The 13,357-nt window shown below is 62.0% G+C and overlaps 1 protein-coding gene across 1 annotated transcript in view; it reads right to left on the bottom strand.

Annotated features, from left to right (window-relative positions):
* LOC117645827 (insulin-like growth factor-binding protein complex acid labile subunit) overlaps positions 1-13,357 on the bottom strand; it is a 34,683-nt gene that overhangs the window by 19,488 nt on the left and 1,838 nt on the right. The window contains exon 2 of the mRNA XM_034386276.1: positions 11,237-11,312. The gene's annotated coding sequence lies outside the window, so the exon portion shown is untranslated. The remainder of the gene's footprint in view (positions 1-11,236; positions 11,313-13,357) is intronic.

The following is a 13,357-nucleotide window of genomic DNA, read 5'->3' as shown; positions in this document are numbered from 1 at the left end:
TTCGCCAATCAGGTCCGAACACGCTCGTTCGACCCGCAGCCCCGGGGCCACAAAGCCTCAGGCAACCACGGCCGCAAAAAAAAAAAAAAACAAAGAAAAGAAAAACGGATCCGAGTATTTGAACCCCGGACCGGCGACCGCGACTATTTCTCATCCGGGCCCCGACCGCGAGACGCCGCGTAACCCAGCCGGGCCGCCGGCCGTAGCCGCCACCCTCGTCTTATCTAAATAGGATTCATAAAGATTTACCTGGAGCGGAGTCCGTCGACTCCGTCACAGGGAGAGGAAGATAGGGGGTTTGCTTTCCATTAATCTCTCAAAGGACGTCCTGACGCGGACACGGCCAGGACACTGCCAGGACACGCGTGCCGCTCGTGCTTTGTCGGGCCCGCCTCCAGGACCGCCATCCTCCTGGAGACGACGGCTTAGAGCTCCGCGCCCCCGCTACAAGGACGGGCGTCGCCAGCGGGCTGATTTCGAACAGTGCTTTCTCCCGTTCCCGTCTAGTTTGGACCGACGCGCGGTTTCGTCTCGTCTTCCACCTGCCGGGCCGGCCGCCCTCTGGGCCGGCCGCGCTGCTCAAACTTGGAAACCTGCAATAATCCTCCGGCCCTGGCGGGTCCTGGCGGGTCCTGGCGGGTCCCGTAGTCCGGACGAGGCCCCGGAGTTCCCAGTGGCCCGAGCGGCCCGCACTCCGGCAGGCTTTCGGCGCGTTCGTCGCTCTGTCTCTCTCGCACTCATAGGCCGTGCCGCCCGGGAGCGAGCGAGACAGAGCGACGAAAGCACTGTTCGGAACCAGCTCTGCGGGCTCTGGAGGCTACTTCGGGCGGACCGCGCCGTGCAGCAAACACTGTTCCAATAAACGCGGCCCACGGCCCCCTCAGGGGCATCGCTCCGTCTCTCTCGCACTCGCGGCGCGTCCCGGGGTGTGGCGCCGGGGTGCGAGAGAGACCCCATCGCGCCACGAAACCGCAGAAGTCATTAGCGGGTGGATCGCCGGCCTCGGCCCGGCGCCACGGACCAAAACAATACGCCACGGACGTGTCCGGAAACAACGGCACCAGCCCGGGATCGAATCAAAAACCAACGAAAACAAAGCACGGTATAACAACAAACCCTTCCCCCTGTCCACAAGCTGACCGCTAGTACGTAGCACACGATGACGGCCCGATGAATGAAATCAATTCCCAGGCAGCATAGGGCGGCCCGATCCCAAAGGTCAACCTAAGGAGCCCCCCCCCCTCCTCCACACTTTTTTCCAGACCGTGGGAGTGGGGAGCGCCTGCCCGTCTCCTGGGCCCCACATGTGATTATTAGATTCGGGTCCTTCCCTTTGACGGCGGGCAAGCGGAGCGCGAGCGCCGCACGGGAGCCCCCCTCCCCCTCCCCTCCCCTCCGGCGCCTCGTGGCATGTGGCTCACAAATTTTACGTTTCTGGATGGGAGCGGCAGCGGCACTGTCAGGAACAAAAGTGGGTGCGACCAATCCAGTCGCTCGCACAAGCAGCATTTGCACTGTAGGCGAGGCGCACACGCCGTCAACGCCGCGTCACAAGAGCAAGAAGGCGAACACGATGGCCGCCATTATCATCACTCCAACTAACTTTGCTCTCTGGCTAATTTTCCATCGGCGCCAAACAAGCGCCCCCCCCCTCTCCAAAGCCGTGTTCGCTTTGACGGCGAAGACGCGGCGTCGTCACCGAGCGGGGAGGCCGTCACCGTCGACACCCCCGCCGTCTTCGCCCGGAGTCATTAGCATCACGTCCGAGGGGTTACCCACTCCGGGAATCGTGTGTACACTCAGTCCGGGAATCGTTCGTTATTTGCTCAAAATTTTATCGAAAATCTTAAAACTTTCAATGGAGAGGGATATGTAATAGACACAAAACACTCAAAACCTACACAAAACACTCAAAAGCTAAGAAAAAACTTCAAAAACCTCTGCTTTTATGCAAGATTTGTTCAGGAATCGCGGGAATCCGGAATCGTGTGTACGCCCAAGTACCGAGTGGGTAACCCCTCGATCACGTCGGCCGGAATATCGCTCTCGAAAATAAAAATCGTAAAACAAAATTCGAGAGTAATTCGTTGCACGCGAGGGTCTTGCCTGAGTGAGTGTGTCCGTCAGCACCCCTTGTCTGCTGGAGCAGCGTCCTCTGGAGGGTGACGCCGAGGATCGCTTTCGGTTTTCGTCGCCATGTCTCTCTCGCGCTCGCTGGGCGTCCCGCAGCGGTGCGAGGGAGACGGAGTGTGTACACTTGGGCACAGGAGAAGACGCAGACCTCAGCAGCGGCTGCCTCGCCACACACAGTGCATCGCATAACGCCCTTATCGCACTTCTTTCTTGGCAAGCAAGCCGACCCCGGAGGAGGGGGTCAGACACCTCATCATTTATGCACGCGGACGGCCTGGCTCCCGTCTCGAGTAGCCGTCGGCGTAGTTCGCGCTTCCCCCTCGACTGCAGCAGCGGCTGATTCCGAGGAGAGCTCTGTCTCTCTCGAACTCATAACACAGAGCGCGCCGTGCAGGGGAGCGAGAGAGCGAGACAGACACGGTGTGATGGAGGAACCGCACGGCGGCATCGGCCTGCAGTACTTCCATCCCTTTCGCAGCCCATCTCCGCCACGCACACACACACATGTGGCGAGGCCTCTCGCTTTGGCGGTGTAGTGCGCGATGAGGATCCGCAACACTGCAAAGGCGGAAGAGAAGGGGAAGGGAGGGGAGGGGAAGAGAAGGGAATGACGACAGGGCGACGACGGTGGAAAAAAAAGAGGCAACAATAAAAGAAAAGGATGAGGATGAGACAAAAACCGCGCGAAAAATAAAATAAAAAGAAGTGCGAGGAGAGGCCAAGAAATGGCAAGCGGGGCGTAATTTATAGACGAGCCGTCCAACGTAGGGGTTGTGTTTTGTCACTGTGTGTGAATGCGCGCCTCTCTCTCTCTCTCTCTCTCTCTCTCTCTCTCAGTGCAATCACGACACATTCAAGCGCATTACTCACGACGCCCCGCCGATGACAAAGAAGGCTAGATAGCGGCCAAAGCGGGCCAAAGGGGCCGCGACGCGCCGCGATGGCAAATTGCTGACCGCCGCGTCGTCCGCGTGCCGCCACACTGTTCTTCCAAAGAGACAAACCGTCCGCCCCCCCTCCCCTTTTCCTCCCCCGAGTGACGAGAGACGACCCCGTCGTTGAGTAATTGCGCGGGAAAAGCGTTTCTGCTCGATTGCAGTGGATCCGCCTTTCGGAGTTTCCCAGCACACTGATTCCGGGAGTCGTTTCCGTCGCTCTGTCTCTCTCTCTCTCTCTCTCTCTCTCACACACACCCACGGGACGCCCCATGAGTGCGAGAGAGACAGAGCGACGGAAACGACTCCCGGCATCAGTCTGCAGCGCTGCGCACCGCCTGCTTCGCGCTTCGCACGCTCAACCCCCGCGAGCCTCCCTCCAGGACCGCGTCCAGGACGTGCAGGACACGGCGCGGCGTCCGGGGCGACGGTACAGTGTCGCGGACGCAGCCCTTGCTTCATCCTGTCGCAACAAGCGAGCTACCGCTGTGGCCCTTCGCTCCCTCTCCCCCCGTCCCACACTCAACAATTCGTCCATACCGCGACTTAGCTTTGCGTTTACGACTCGGGCTGCAGACTGATTCCGAGAGTCGTTTTCGTCGCTCTGTCTCTGTCGCGCCCACACGGGACGCCCCATGAGTGCGAGAGAGACAGAGCGACGAGAAAAGGACCTCCCCGACCTGCCGCCGCCGTGCCGGTTGGCCGCGACGCGCGTCTTTGAGGACGGCGACGACGACGTCGACGCGACGCGGTGCGGCAGAGTAAACACATCGTAAACGCGGCGCACCATTTATCCGTTCCGCCGCCCGGTGCATCATAACGCATCATCCCGCCGAACAACAACAACAACAGATTCATCTGCGGTGCAAGTCTTGTTGTTGTTGTTGCCGCCGTCATCCTCGGTCATCCTCGCCGCGCCGCCGGGGGAACCATCACGGGGGGAGGGGGGGAGGGGCGGGGGAGGAGGAGGGGAGTGATGTAACGAAAATTCTGAAACGCAATGCGGTGTTCAACAAGAAGAGAAAACTCATTCAATGATGTATTATGAACAAGATAACTTTTCCGCCTCGGCCGCATCAACCATATTCTTTGACGGAGAAAGAAAACAGAAGCCGAGAAAAAAGAATGCAAATTAGCATCTTTCACGAAAAAAAATGATTAAAATTACAAACAGAAAAAAAGAGTGTCCCCCGAGGAAGGGGCGGATGTAATATTTTTTTAACGGGGGAGGCGAGACGGGCGACGCCTGCTAGTGTAATCATGATGAAATCGGACACACGCCGGCTGGATTCGACTGGCAGTGACGGGGAAAAGGGGGGGGGGGTAGGGGTAGGTGTGTCGAGAGAAAGGGATGCTGATGACGCATCCGAAAGGGAAGGGGTGCAAAGTTGAAACGGGTGAGTCATCGAGGGGCGCTACTACACTGCTACAACACTTACAGTGGTGCAGCATGTAAAGCAGCGTAGCGCCCCTGCTTTGGGCCTTGGCCGCTGCTCCCGCCCTGCCCGTTCATGTGTGTGCGTGTGTGCACACACACGGACGGTGTGCCAGGAACGCGCGTGTTATTGGCGGAGCGAAATAATGAGCCAAACACAAAAACACAAGAGAAATCTCCATCTTTTCATAAGCGGCACCGCACGACACACTGCTTGCTGCGGCCGCGGCGTTTATTCAAACGCCTCCCCAGGGGAGGCAGCCAAGCCGGAGGCCGGGGGTAGCGTCCTGCAGTGATCGCTCATACTCGGGACCACACGCCTCCCTCCCCACCCCCGGCACGCACATCGCCTCTCTCTCTCCCTCCCTCTCGCACACATGCAACCGGCGGTGCCGCCCCCAACGCGAGAAGCTGTACCGCGGTGGATTTGCATGTCTGTCTCTCTCGCTCTCGCGCGCAGTCCGGTCTTCGGAGCTGCCCCCTCCCCTCCCCTCCCTTTGTGCTGCAGCACGTGCTGGAGGGGTGCAAGCCTGCCGCTTGCAGGGGTAGCCGCCGATCGCGAGGGGTGTTGGAAGGGGAGGGGGGGCGGTCCACATGCTGCCAGTGTCACAGCGTCCGCGGCCTGCTCCACGGTCCGCTCCTCCTCCCGGCGGCTTCGCCCAGCAGACTGATTCCGAGAGTCGTTTTCGTCGCTCTGTCTCTCTCGCACTCGCACGGGACGCACCGTGGGTGCGAGAGAGACGGACCGTCGTGATCGGTCGGCAGAATCAACTCGCCGGCGCGCAAACGGCCGTCTTATCCGGCGCCAAATGACCGGCCGCACCCTTTGCGGACCGATTCCGAGAGCCGCTTCCGTCGCTCCGTCTCCGTCGCACTCATGGGGCGCCCCGCATGGGTGCGAGAGACAGAGCGACGAATGAACGGCGCTCGGAATCATCCTGCTGCGGCCTATCGGCGCGCGCCATCACTTACCGACACTCGCCCAAGTCGCTGCCTCCCCTAGCGCAGCCAGACCAGTGTGGTGGTTCAGCGAATGGCCGGCGGGCACATCGTGCGGTCGGCAGGGGCAGTCACCGACGCAACTGCAGTGCATGCACACGCGTACATCGGCGTACGACCTCACAGACAGGCGCGCGCGCGCACGCGCACACACACACACACACACACACACACACACACACACACGCGCAGTGGACGCCTCAATCGAGCGGCTCGTAAAAGTCGGTGCAGAAACGCCTCCGATTTAGCGCGAACACGTAGTGTACCGCCGTGGCCGCGCACCCCGCTGGCCCTGCCTGCGTCGCCCGGCGTCCCTGCACGACACAGCCACTTTGCTCGTCCTAAAAGAGCCTAAAGACCGCGCGGAGCACCCGACAGGGCGAGGCGGGGCGGGGCGGGGCGGGGCGGGGCGGGGCGGGGCGGGGCGGGGCCAAGCAGGGCGTCACCCTGAGGGGCGTACCGCAGCCGCGAGGCGTGGCGGAGCGGGGCGGTGGCGTGTCACTCCGGGGCGACGCGGAGATGTTTCACGCAGCCTTCCCGGCGGCGCTTCTCACGCCGCGTGTGCGTGTGTGTGTGTGTGTGAGTGCGCGCGCGGCGTCACGCCGACCTAGCGCGTCGTGTGAGAACGGGGGAGTCAAGCGCTAAATAGGGCGTAACGCCGAGCAAGGAGCGGTGGTGGGACCGCGGTGGTGGGACCGTCGTCGACGCAGTGGCCGCGGACCCCGCAGCGCAGCCCTGCATCGTCGCCATCCTGGGATGCACCCTCGTGGACCACCCGCAACAACAGGCTCACAAAAATGATTTTCGGAAAGTGGAAAAAAAAACACCCACCGACACCCCACCTCAACCGGGATTCGAACCTCCGCCAGCGCCACGGAGCGCAAGCAGCACGCGGTAAATGACCGCCAAATTCCTACGCGTCGCACCAGCGTGAGATTGCGAAATATCGCCCCCCTCTTTCTTGTTTTCGCGACCAGACTGCCGTACTGCCGTCCTCTGCAGCTGGCGTGGCTGGCGTGCGCGCGTGGAGCGGCTGCAACCCCTCGCCCCCCCTTTCCCCCTCCCCCTCCCCTCCGTCATGCAGGCCCTGCAGGCTCACGAGGGCCACTCCGCTGATTGTCCGCACACCGCCACATTTGCCAACGACTTCTGTTTCCTCCTCCAAAAATTTTTTCTTCTCCCTCGCGTCTTTTCGAGAGCCACCACCATTTTTATTCCGCTTTATTTATTTGTCGTTTCATTTGGATTACGCCGCGCGCAGACTCTCCAGCCCCCCGGCCTCTGTTCCTTCTCTCTTCATTTTTTTCACGAAGGCGATACAATGTACAATGGAGCAGGCGCATCCGCGGGGCGTCTCTGAAGCGGCCGGCATTTGCGCTCGAGACGTCCTTCCCCATTAGGGTCGCGCGCCGGGACTTGAACACCAGCCAAATACAGAGTGCAGTGGCTGCAGCGGCTGCAGCACTGTAGGGGCGCCAGGGGCGCAGTACGAATGCAGCGGACTGCATCCGGAAAGCGCATCTCTCCGTCTCTCTCGCACCCACGGGGCGCGCGGTGAAGGTGCGAGAGAGAGCGCTGCCGGCGCGCGGAGGGCTGCGGGCGCCCTTTCGACGCGCCGCGGTGACACTTGCACGCCGCCTCGCGTTAAAACAGCGGCGCCATTGACTTGCCCCTGTTTGCCTGTTCCCGCGACAAAGAGATTTATATTTTATTTACACTTCCTCTCCGGAGAAGCAGTTTCTTTTTACTATTAGCGGGCCGGGCCGGCCTCGCCGTGCGAAAACGCGCGCACTTAGCATAATCTAATGGTGTAGCAGCGGGCGCCGGTTCCGAACGGCCAGCGCTCTGTCTCTGTCGCTCTCGTGGGACGTCCCGTGAGGGTGCGAGAGAGACAGACAGGCAAAGGGGATGCTCGGAAGGCAAGCGGCAGCCCGGCCCGTGTTTCGGCAGCGAGCAGCTCAGGAATCCGAATGGAGGCCCGGTCCGGGGGGGGGGGGAGAGAGAGAGAGAGAGAGAGAGAGAGAGAGAGAGAGAGAGAGAGAGAGAGAGAGAGAGAGAGAGGGCGTAAGCGGGCAGATTAGCGATTCACTTGCTGCGCCTCCTTCGCGCGGAGTCGCCCGCTGCACTGCTAGTCTCGCAAGGGATATTTACGACACCGATGCAAATAGGGCCGACATTATTACGTCCTCCTCCAAGAGCCTCACTCTGTCTCTCTCCCACTCTTACAAAACGCCCCGCGAGTGCGAGAGAGACGACCAGCCGATGCATCAGGACGCGCGCGCGTGAAATCACGGTCCAAACTTTCGCCCCACCTCCGTTTACTTCCTCGTCAGGCGCACAGTGTGCCTGCCGCCGGCCTGCCGTTGAGCAAGCACAAAGGGGGTGGGGGTTGATGAATATTTGCTCCACCTCAGTTATTTCACTCCTCTCTACACTCTCCACTCACTGCCCCCTCCCCCTTTTTCTGCTTTTTCCGCGTTCGGGGGAAAGCTCGACTGCCGCGGGGCGGGGGAGGGGAGGGAGGGGAGGGGAGGGAGGAGGGAGGGGGAGGGGAGGGAGGGGAGGGAGGGGAGGGAGGGGAGGGGAGGGTGAGCTATCTCAACACGGCGACAAGGGAGCGCGCTGGACCGCGGCATTTGGAAGGGGAGGTCCTGTCGAACCATTGAGCGGCCGGTTCGTTATTTTCGCCAAATCCGCGAGCCGTGCCACGCCGTGCCACACTGTACCAAGCCGTGCCACGCCGTGCCACGCTGCACGACAAAGGTGGACATTAAAAAGCCCGCGCGGCGCGCCAGTTGCGCCTATCCCATTCATCAACACATTCCTGGCGACCGTCTGGCGGAACACAGCCGCGGCCGCAACCGCGGACAGGACCGCCGCACTGCCCCAAACCCGAAACACGCTCACTCCGAGCCGCCCTCTTTCATCGCGCTGTCTCTCTCGCACTCGCGGGGCGCCCCGCGGGGGTGCGAGAGAGACAGAGTGCCGTTCGGAGACGCCGGCCTGCTGGAGCGGCAGCAGCAGCGTGTGCCAAGAGGGGGAGGTGCGTGAACTCGCCGGCGGGGCGGCGGGCGGCATAGGCGGCAGCATCCCTTGACGCCGTGCTCCACGCCGTGCTCCACGCCCGGATCCAGAATTGTTAATTACCCTCCCCGCCCCTCCACGCTTGTAGCGAGGATCATGCAAATGTTACCCCTCCCCCCACCCCCACCCCCACTCCCTCCCCGCCCCGCCCGCTACACACGTCTCACAGTCTCACGCCGCGGATCTGACTCCAGCTGGCTCAGCGCCATTCACGGGGCCAATTGACTGCCCGCCGACGCGCAGTGGGCCAGAAGACCGGTGGAGGCGGCCAAAATTCTAGTCGCGTTTTGAGCTCCCGAGTCGCTAAATGAGACTCGAACCGGACGTGTGACCCCACCAATGGACCGATGGATCGGACGAACCGCCGCGAGGGACAAGGCGAGGCGGGAAAGGTAAACAAGCAGACGCAACAGACACCGCGGGGCGAGTCACAACACCACCAAGCACACCGAGGCTTTGTTGACGTCCTTGGCGCTGCCGGCCGGCCGGCCAGGGGTGCGCGCGCTCTGCAGACCGATTCCGAGAGTCGCTTTCGTCGCTCTGTCTCTCTCGCACCCATCGGGCGTCCCGTAGGGGTGCGAGGGAGACAGAGCGACGAGAACGACTCTCGGAGTCAGTCCCGCTGCACTACACCGCGAGGGGAGCGACGCGTAGCGCGTAGCGCGCAGCCAGCAACGTGTTTTGGTTTCCCTCATTTAAGGGTAATTGTGTTTATTCCTGCGCGTCTTGGCGAGGAGGCCGGCAATGTGGAAACAGTAAACCGTTTCGGCGGGTAAAGTGGATGCACAGGGATGGACCGCAGCTGCCGTGTGTGTGTGTGTGTGTGTGCTGATTGCGAAAACGTAGTACTAGTCGATCTGTCTCCCTCGCACCCGCAAACGACGCCCCTTACGTGCGAGAGAGACACAGCGACGAGAGCATACTCTTCCATGTGGACATCCCCGGTCATCCATTGTGGGGTGGTTCGCGACGGCGGCCACATCCTTTGCATCCTTTCTGGGAAGCGGGAAGGGGTCTCGGCCTCACAAACGGCCGTTTAGGTCCAAACACGCCGTAAAACGGAGTGGGACAGAGTGAAACGCCCCACTCTGGCGGCAGTGCGCCGCCACCCTGCACCAGAATGCACCCCCGCCGCCCGATGCACTCGTACAAACACGCCGCGCATTCCGACAGCAGACGCTCTGTCTCTCTCGCACTCACGGGGCGTCCCGTACAGGTGCGAGAGAGACAGAGCGACGAAAACGACTCTCGGAATCAGTCCGCTGCCCAACCCATTACAGAGCAAAATGATCACCCTGTCCAAAATCCTCGGCGGGGCGCGCGCGTGTTTCGGGGAGCGCGTCATCGAAAATAGAGTGGCCAAGCAAAGCCGCGGCGGTAGGCGCGAGGCGAGGGGCCCAAGTCGAAGGCGTTTAAAATTATGACGCGTTTTGGGGACCCCCTAGCGGCCCGCTCCACTGACGAACGGGTGGCAATAACGACACCTGCCACCAGACGGCGCCACGTGCACCAATTTATCGTCACGACCATTATCTTTTTTTAAACCCATTTTTTTCGAACGAGCGCTTTTTCACCCGCGAGGCGGCGTGGCGTCGCAGCCGCCGCCGAGGCGCGAAGGCAGGCAGCCCTTCCACGACACTAGAAACGCATTAGGCAAACCGCGGCGGGCAGGGCGCTGCAAAGTGCAGCGGAACAAGGCGAAGAGGGCCGCACAGTGGGCCAGAAGACCGGTGGAGGCGGACAAAATTCTAAACGCGTTTTGAGCTCCAGAGTCGCTGAATGGGACTCGAACCGAACGTGTGACCCCACCAATGGATTGCTCTCCGAACGAGGAATCCATTGGTGGGGTCACACGTTCGGTTCGAGTTCTGTTTAGCGACTCTGGAGCTCAAAACGCGTCTGGCGTTTCGGCCACCTGCGCCGGTCTTCTGGCCCACTGTGGGCTGCTGGAGCCGAAGGGCGAAACGCGAGGGCGTCAGCAGAAGGGCGCAGGGGCCGAAAGGTAAAGATAGATTTTTATCCGGGCTCCGCCGCGGCGACGTTTGCGCAGTGTTTCGCTGATCCCGGCGCCGCGGAAGTGAGGAATGGCCCCGAAGCCTCCGAAGCCCCTTATTTTTCCACACCCCCGCGCACCCCGCTGCTGCGGGGGCTCATTCCAACCGCCGCGCTGCGTCTCTCTCGCACTCGCGCGGCGTCCGCAGGGCCGCGAGAGAGAGAGAGACAGAGCGATGTTCGGAATCAGCCAGTGGATCGGAATCCGCCGAGCCAAACAATACTCCCGTCGGCGGTGGCGTCGGTGGCATCCCCCTGTGGGCGGCTTCTCTCTGGAAAGTTTCCTACAGTGGAGTGGTAGTACAGTACTTCAAGGCGCGCCCCGGCCACGAAAGGGGGTCATAAGGAATCCCTTTTCATATTCGGATCCGCCATCGCAGGGGCTGTTCCCGCCATACATGGTCGTGCCGAGCAAAAGGCCCCTCTTTAGAGCCACGAGCCCCGCGGCTGTCTCTGTCTCTCTCGCGCGCCTCGCGGTGCGCCCCGTGAGTGCGAGAGAGACAGAGCGGCGGGAAACGCCCTCGGCTCGGCGGGGGCCTCGATTGGCACGCTCCGCACGCGCCCCCCGGGAGGGGAGGCTCCCCGTCAGACCACTCACCTCGGCGATATCAATTCAGGACCGCGGTCGAAGCCAGTCGCCGCGCAGCGGTCCAATCCACATCGGGGAGTCGATCCTGAAACAGAAGGCGGACAGTGAGCGCACGGCCAGAGCGATTTATAGCGCAAAGAAAAGATGACCCGTGGCGTGGACTCCGCGCGGCACTGGGACTCTCCCGAGCTGATCTTGTGGGGAGCAAACTCCGTCTCTCTCCCACCTCTACGGAACTCCGTGCGTGCGAGAAAGACCGCGACGTTTCGGAGCAGCCAGGGCAAAAAGGAAAGGCAAGGGTATCGATGGCGCCTCGATAGTTCCACAAACGCGGCTGCGACCGCGGCGCGAACCCCGAAACCACCGTCGCTCTACTGCAGACTGCTTTTCGTCGCTCTGTCTCTGTCGCACGTGTTCAGGACGCCGCGCCGCCCCCGTGAGTCCGAGAGAGACAGAGAGAGCTCTGAATCACTGGCTGTTGCTCTGCGGCGCTCTGCGGCCGGCGGGTTGACTGGCCGGCTAAGCCGAAACTCGATCGCGCGGGACACGGGGCGGGCAGGGCGGCCAAACAGTGTGTCAGCGTCACTCCTGTCAAAGTCATTATTTTTTCTGTTCCCCGTTTCTGTGTTTGCCCGGCGCCCATTTCGGCCCATTTCCATGCGGTCCGTCGTCCCGTCCGCCGTTCCGCCCCGCTGGCCGCACAAACTACAGCACAGTGGGCCAGCAGACCGGCGGAGGCGGTCAAAGTCCCAGACGCGTTTTGAGCTCCAGAGTCGCTGAATGGGACTCGAACAGAACGTGTGACCCCACCAATGGATTGCTCTCCGAACGAGGAATCCATTGGTGGGGTCACACGTTCGATTCGAGTCCCATTTAGCGACTCTGGAGCTCAAAACGCGCCTAGATCTTTGGCCGCGTCCGCCGGTCGTCTGGCCCACTGTGCGAGGGCCGTGGGGCGGCCGCTCGGCCGTCTCTCTCACACCCCTGTGCAGAGCCAGGAGCGCGACAGAGACAGACTGACGTTGTCCGCAACCCGCCTGCAGCCCGAGGCCGGCCTCGGGATTTCAATCAGACGCCGTACAAGTGTCCGTCCGCTCCGCCCCGCTCAAACTAGCAGCGAATAATCCCGGGATAAAACCGCCACCCCCGTAGGGGAGGGGGGAGGAGGAAGGGGCAAAACGGCCCTGAACGAGGATTGTGTAACGGGGTAACGGGGTCTCGGTTTACCCAGAGTTTCTCATTTCTGCCCCAGTGTGGGTGGCTGTGGCTGCTGGCGTGCTAGCGTGCGGGTGGCCTGCCCCCGGGCGGGGCGGGGCGGGGCGGTCGCCGCGTCGCGGCCACCGCGGAAATGATTGACCCGCGGTATCAAAGCGCCAACGCTCTGCTGGCCGCGCAGAATGGGTTATTCATGCTGAAAGCGCCAGGCGCCCCTCGGCTTCAATACCAGCAGCACCCCGGCGCCCTCGCGGCCGCCTCCGAACCGACAGCGTCGCTCCGTCTCTGTCGCACCCCCGCGGCACGCCCCGCGAGTGCGACAGAGACAGAGCGACGACTGCTCGGAGTGTGGCCGGCCCTGCCTGCCCTGCCCCAGGGCGGGGCGTCGCGGTGGGGCCCTGCAGCCCTACAGTGGACCCGCACCCTTATTCGCGTCCCTACCGCAAAGCGCGCAAAGCGCGCAAAGCCTTGCAGCCCTTTGGGGCGCAAATTGGCCGCCGTCGCCCCGAAATTAATCAACCGGCATGCCCTGCCCTTTTCACGGCAGAAGAGTTGGCCACCTTTTTGCGCGCCTTCACAGCTTTTCGGCGCCCCTTTTGTTGTTCTTGTTGCTGTTCCGCTTTCCCGCGCCGGAAAGTCGCAGCGGCGGCCCCGAAAGGCCCAAAGGGACCGCCGCGGCCCTTGTCTTATTTAATCACGAGAATTCCGCATCCAGCGGCAAAGTACATCGGGGAGGGGCGGGGCGGGGCGGGCGCCATGTGGGAGGCTCATGTGTATGAATGCACGAACGGCCGCAGGGCTGCAGGGCCCACCGGCATACTTTGGCCGTAACTTTAAACTGGCCCCTAAAACAAACGCAAATGGTCTCGCGGGGCAGCCATCCTCGGAAGCCTCCCCTAAGCGGCTTGCGTCTCC

This window comes from Thrips palmi, unplaced genomic scaffold (genome assembly GCF_012932325.1).
Source record: "Thrips palmi isolate BJ-2018 unplaced genomic scaffold, TpBJ-2018v1 HiC_scaffold_19, whole genome shotgun sequence".
NCBI classification, from domain to species: Eukaryota; Metazoa; Arthropoda; class Insecta; order Thysanoptera; family Thripidae; genus Thrips; species Thrips palmi.
The sequence above is the reverse complement of the archived record's forward strand: the minus strand, read 5'-3'. Positions and strand labels throughout refer to the sequence as shown.